Source organism: Eurypyga helias, unplaced genomic scaffold, assembly GCF_000690775.1.
Source record: "Eurypyga helias isolate BGI_N326 unplaced genomic scaffold, ASM69077v1 scaffold31502, whole genome shotgun sequence".
Classification (NCBI taxonomy): domain Eukaryota; kingdom Metazoa; phylum Chordata; class Aves; order Eurypygiformes; family Eurypygidae; genus Eurypyga; species Eurypyga helias.
The window spans coordinates 22,537-28,536 of record NW_010235802.1 but is presented as its reverse complement, the minus strand read 5'-3'; the positions used below and the strand labels follow the sequence as shown (position 1 = coordinate 28,536).

Sequence of the window (6,000 nt, the reverse complement as noted above, 5' to 3'; positions counted from 1 at the left end):
GGACGTGGTGCTGGTGGAGGTGACGATGTTCTCTCCTTCAGCTTTCCTTCTTAAGGCTCAAGTCTCAGGGTTGACATACTGAATTTCAGACTACCTTACCCCTATTTTTTGTGCTCTAAATGACCTTTCCCCATTCCTCCCACTTCTCATTCTTTTCAGATATATAGAGAGGGGAGGTCTGCCCCTAACTCCTCCTGACTTGAATCCAGGAAGGAACCACTTCCCCATCTCCAGATGGGAATTTTCATGAGGATACCTGTAATTTTTAAAGGAGGAGGTAGAAGCCATGGCGTTTATATTGCATAGTTCCTATCTGGCAGTGTTTGGTGTGTGGGACCTGGTTTGTCGGCTCTGTCCCTGCTGCTTGGTTAGTTGCTCAGCAGTAGTGATGGGGCAGTTGAGTCTGGTTGAAGTACTATAATGACCTGCTGAGTTCAAGTAATTAAAAATACAGAGCTGCAGCCAACTGTTATTTGCTTGAAAGGATAAGGGCAACAATAATAGCAAGCTCTGTAACTGTAGCATTTTTTAGTTACCCAGCTGCACTGGTATGTTTTTTGATCAGAGAAAAGAAACACTTTTTCCTCTTTTCACCGCTGTTCTGTGGCACCTAATCTTTTCCAAAGAGAAACGTGCTTGAATTGTTGTAATGATGGTGCATTCTGTAATTCCGCTGTTTTCAAAGTAACTTTTTAATTCTAGAAAATCCAATCTGTTTTTAACAAAACTATCTTACAGGTAGAACTTGTTTTGAGCTTAAGATGTATTTTTCACTGAAACCATACTTAAAATGCTGTTGTTTTAATATCCAGTACACTGAATGGGACTTCTAAGACTGTGGTATCAACTTAAGCAAATTTGATTGTGGACTACCTTCTTGTTAAGAGTGAATGTCATCAGTGTTGCAGGTGAAACAGCAAGTTTGACTCTTACATTAAAAAAAAAAAAATGGAAAAGTGTTCTGTGGATGTAGTATACAAAGTAATTTGCTTGAGTGGTGAGAATCCTTTCTCACTTGCACAACTTATCCTTGGAGATAGAGACTGAACTGTAGGTGCCATAGCCTCGTCTGACAAAAAGGGTCTGTTTAGGCAAGTGCTGGAGGCCTTTGTGTTAAAGGACTGACTGTGGTGTTTCCGTTGTCGTGTTTGACCTTGGGGTTGACAGAAAGTGCAAACTGATAAAAAAAGACCTTGTCTATCTTGGTGGTTCTCCTTAAAAGTTTCAAATCTGTAGGATCTGTCTAGGGAGCAGTAAATCATCTGTAGAACACAATTTCTTGGGATACTTCTTCATACCAGCTGTCTTGTGGCCCAGTGATTGTCAAAGGAGGTTTCTTGCCATGTAAAATTGCTCAGTCTTAGTAAGCTGCAAGTCTGGGCATTGCTCTGTGTAACAACTTAGCTGAGGTCCTTCTATTCAGTCTCTTCAATGCTTGTTTTATGGAAATATGTTTCTTTGCTTCTGTCACTTATTGCGTTACAGCTTTGTGATCATCCCCAGGGCGTTTAGAAGCTTTTGAACAGCAAAAGGCAAAAGTTAATCTTTAGTTGATATACCTCTCCTTGGTTTATGGGCATCTGAGTCTTGTAAACCTTGTCTTTATCGGATGTTGGAAATAAACGTTTTTCAACGTGCACTGACAGTGTTTCTTTCCACAGTGTTACTGGGACTGACCGAAATGCTACTGGGTGTCAGCTTTAAACGTGAACTGAAGTGATAGCAGTTAACCTGAAGTACCGTTACCATTGGTTCAGGTTCTTTTGCCTTTGTAGGACCTTGGTGACCATGTGCTTTAACTAAGTAACTTTCTGTGTATGCTTTGGAACTCCGTAGGATTGTTTTCACTTTCAAGCCTGACTATTTGATTTTCGGTATCCCTTAATAACTGTTACTTGTTGTTCTGATGTTTTATTTCCTAAGTGTGTTAGAAAAGTATTCTTTCATGGCGAGGAAAAAATTGCGAGACTGCCCCACTGTTTTGCTTCTCCTTCTTCTGGGCTTCAAACTGATGGGTTTTTTTCCTGGCCATTATAACATCTGCAGTATGTAAGGTATTAGAGCATTAGGATATTAGTTCATGAATGTATTGATGTTCCTCTGGGTAGTTAATACTTAATGTGTTTTTTATCTGTCACTGGGGAGGAGTGTGCTGTACAGCTTGCTCCTCTGCGAGTGGTCTGACTCATGTGCTCGAGGTACTTCAAAGGGATTTCAGCACTCCATGCCATTCTTCAGTCTTGCGGTTGCTTTGCTAATAATAGAAGCAGCAAAACAGACAGTGGAGTTGCTTCTGGGCTGCTGCAGTTTATTACCAGTACAGTCGTGAAAGCTGACAGCGATCACAGCCCTCACGTTTCACAGTCCACGTTTGCCTGTGTGGCTACAAACACTGCGACTCTTGTACCGCTCCTTGGAAGCAGCAACCATCTGGGGTTCCAGTTTGGGAGATCAGAACTATGAACCGTGGGACTTGGGTGCCTCCTCAGTTCAAGCAGTGCTGTGGGAGTGGCATGAAAAGGCTGTTGGAGACCTCCAGCAACATGTGGAGGGTATGTCCAGTGAAAGAAGTGTTCTTGTAAGACTTAGGATATATTCAGTGGTTCCTTAAATATCTGCAGTGAGGATAGGTTGTGTATCTGGACAGAATTTTTACCTTCCCAAGTTTTCTGATAATATAAACTGCTTGCCTAGTGTAACTGGGAAGGGGTGAGGCTCTTGAAATGCTCTTGCCCGTACTGAAGTCAGTGGAGGAATTTGGCTCTGCTGAAGGCGAGCTAAGGTTTTGCTTTTATTGATTCTCAGTCACATATGGGTAAAAGGAGCCTTCTCTTCAGCCACAAACATCATCTCTTGTGCCAGTGAATTATAGAACTCAAGCGAACTGTGCCCATGAGGCCTTGAACGTGCACTCCAGGAAAATTAAGTCAGTCTTCGAAAGGAGTCATTGCTAGGGCCGCTTTCTAAGAGGAACTGCTGTGCTTTAGGAAAGACGTGGTTCTTGGGTTGGTTAGAAAGATGGAAGAGCCAGGGCATCTTTGTTGTAATTGTATCCTGTTTTTAACACCTTCTACTGTCAGTTAATTGAAGCAAGAGCAGGGTTGACTTAGGGCATAAATATTGTGACTGCTGAAGTCCTTTTCTCCACTAAGCAGACCTGGCTGTAAACTGCAGGAAGAGAGGGTGGAAGCTAAGAAGAAAGGAACTGAAAGCAAAAGGAAATGTGTGTTTATTCCTACAACGAAGGGCAGAGGTGTGCAGAATGGTTTGTCACAGGAAAATGAAAATGGTGACTGGGACATCTGAAACCCAGCCTTGGTTTATTTACATGTACTGTAGGAACAATCTCCCTTTATTTGCAGGCTTCTCTTCCCCAGCTGCTGCTGCTTCTCTGACTTCTCAATGATAAGCCTTTTTCTTGATGGAAATAAAAAGAGTAATTTGTCAGTGCAGGTCAGTTTATCGTCATCATAAAAGTCTGAGTCAAGTTAGTGGTAAAAGATGCTATTTTTGGTATCCAAATCTTGTTTGAAGCTGTATTTTTATAACCTTAACAAGTGTATATTGTAATAGCATTGGTATTGACAGTACTGCTATTAGTAAGGGTATGTCCTTTGGTAGGAAAAAAGAAGCTGACATGTTAAGTGAAGCTGTGTTTAATGAGATATGATGGTGTATGCATGTTCTCTCCCTCCCTCCTCCTGGACCGTACTCCTATTGATCACCTCTGTCTTGTGTGTACTTGGAGACAGCATATGAAGGTTTCCTTGGAAGTACAAGTTTTGGAAGGAACAGATGCGATAGGAAAAGCTGTTCTTCTCTTTCCAATAGTATGTGTCTGATTTTATATAGGTGTTTTTAAATGCCTTCTAACCCTAAAGTACGCACCCAATAAATGTAAAATGGTAACTGGATGCTGATTTACTTAGTCCATTATTTGTTCTCTATTTTTTTTTTTTCACTGGAGGCAACCCATTCGCAGAGGCAGATGCCTCTAACCTTCTTGTTAAGCAGAAAAAACTAACATTAGCACATCTTGATCCCTTTTTTTTTTTTTTTAACGTGGTCAAGGCATTCTAAGTAATATTTATGCTCTGGCATCACTTCTGGGATTTCTGCAGGCCAGCTGTCAAAGAATCCCATCTGTAAAGGAGAGACAAGTGAGTTCAACAACTCTACATAGCTACTGTAGTTGAAACGTGCTTCGATGAGCCACGTGTGAGTGACAGGAGAGCAGGGCTCTAACTTGCCAGTCAAAATGCTTGGGTGTGAGGAGGAATGTTTAAAGCATACAGACCTGGCTGTTGTGAGTTACAGTCACTGTTGAATACTTAATAATCACATTCCTCCTTTTAGAAAGTGGGGTGGCTTTTTGGGAAGCACAGGAGGCTGCCCATTAATAATGCCCTTTATTTGTTACTGAAGGTTTCCAAGCGATTGAGAAAAGGTGGTGCTCTCCAGTTCTGTGTGTTGCCAACCTGCAACTTCTTGGAACAGGTTTTCTTGAAGTCTTGTCTCATGGATGCAAGTGATCAGAATAAACTAAGGGGTGGGAAGTTCTGGAGTAAAAGCTGTTAACTTCTCATATTTCTAGAGAAAGTTGTGAACATTGTTTCTAGACTCACCTCTAAATGGCAAAGTGAATCTCCAAATCCATTATACATTTACATATAACTTTCAGGTGATTTATCTAGCTGCTTTATGGGTTTGAGGTTTTTAATAATTGTGATTAGAACACTTAGAGTTTCCCTGACCTTGCCATAAAGCGTCAGTCTTTTAATGGTTTTTATTTATGGGATTAATATGGTAGATCAATCTCTGATTCAGTGGCAAAATACGAAGTTAGAACTCGGTACCTTTTGAAATAGTAGCCCCAGGTATTCATTAGAACTTAAGTTGTTAGGTTGCCAATAAAATTTATGCCGAGTCTTACGGCACACACAGTTGTGAAACTATTAGCTATAACGAAGAAGAGATGGTCTAAAATTTCAGAACGCTTTTTAAGTTTTAAAATGCAGTATGCAAAATAAAGTAGTCCATATTAATTGCTAGGCAGTTGTGCAGGATACGAGGCTGCCATTCTTGTCAGGTGTGCTCCAAAGTATAAAATAAATCTACTGAATTGTTAGTCGACTGAGTAGTCATTTGCTCAGCCTAATGACATACTGCAATTAAAATGCTTGAATATTTATTCATAGCATCACTTGATGCACGCAGTTATGTTAAGGACGTGATTACAAAGCAGCCAAATGTTCTGGGAACTCTCAATAGCTACATTTAGATGTGGAAAAAATATTTTATTGCTTATATTTTCTTCTTTAAGCTCTGAAAGGATTAGCTCGTAAAAAGCTCTGCAGCTTTGTTATCAAGAAAGTATTTCGTATGAGACTTGTGTACGACTTCTTGTTGTAGGAGAAGGATAAATCTTTGTCTTACAGCACATGGAATTGCACGTAAACTTGCCTTCATCCTTTTCTGGAGAAGTCTTGTGCTTACAACACTAAGTCAGAAATGAAGTATCCCTTACAGCTAAGCCACTTCTGTCTCAATCTTGTGGGTAAAAGATGTCATTACTCATCAGGATTACCAGATTTTCTTGATACTGAGCTTACTGTGATTTCTAATTACCATGTCACATCGATTTCTTGCTCTTTCCTCCCCTTACGTTATTTCACTACGTTAAACTGCGTTTGCAGGAATCTACCCATTGAGAGGCTGTAGACGCTGAACCGGTATCCTTTTAGTGTGCCCTGGCAGTAGAAGGAAGCTGTGGAGGAATGTTTGCTGGTTTTCCGGCCCCGGAGTGACAAGGATTTGTCTTTGAACTGTGTTTTGCCTTGTTATGGTGGAGCAAAGCAGTGTTCCTGGGTCTGCTGCATGCAGCTGAGGATTTGGGTTGAATGTTACCAACTGTGGTGGAGGAATGTAAGAACACGAGTATTTCTTAAGGCAAAAGTGCTCCTTCTGAAAATTTCAGGATGGTGAGAAATTGAAGACAAG

General features: G+C 40.8%; 1 protein-coding gene across 1 annotated transcript in view; it reads left to right on the top strand.

Moving 5' to 3' along the window:
- Positions 1 to 6,000, top strand: part of LPGAT1 (lysophosphatidylglycerol acyltransferase 1) — a 45,468-nt gene that overhangs the window by 18,571 nt on the left and 20,897 nt on the right. The gene's annotated exons all lie outside the window — the stretch shown is intronic.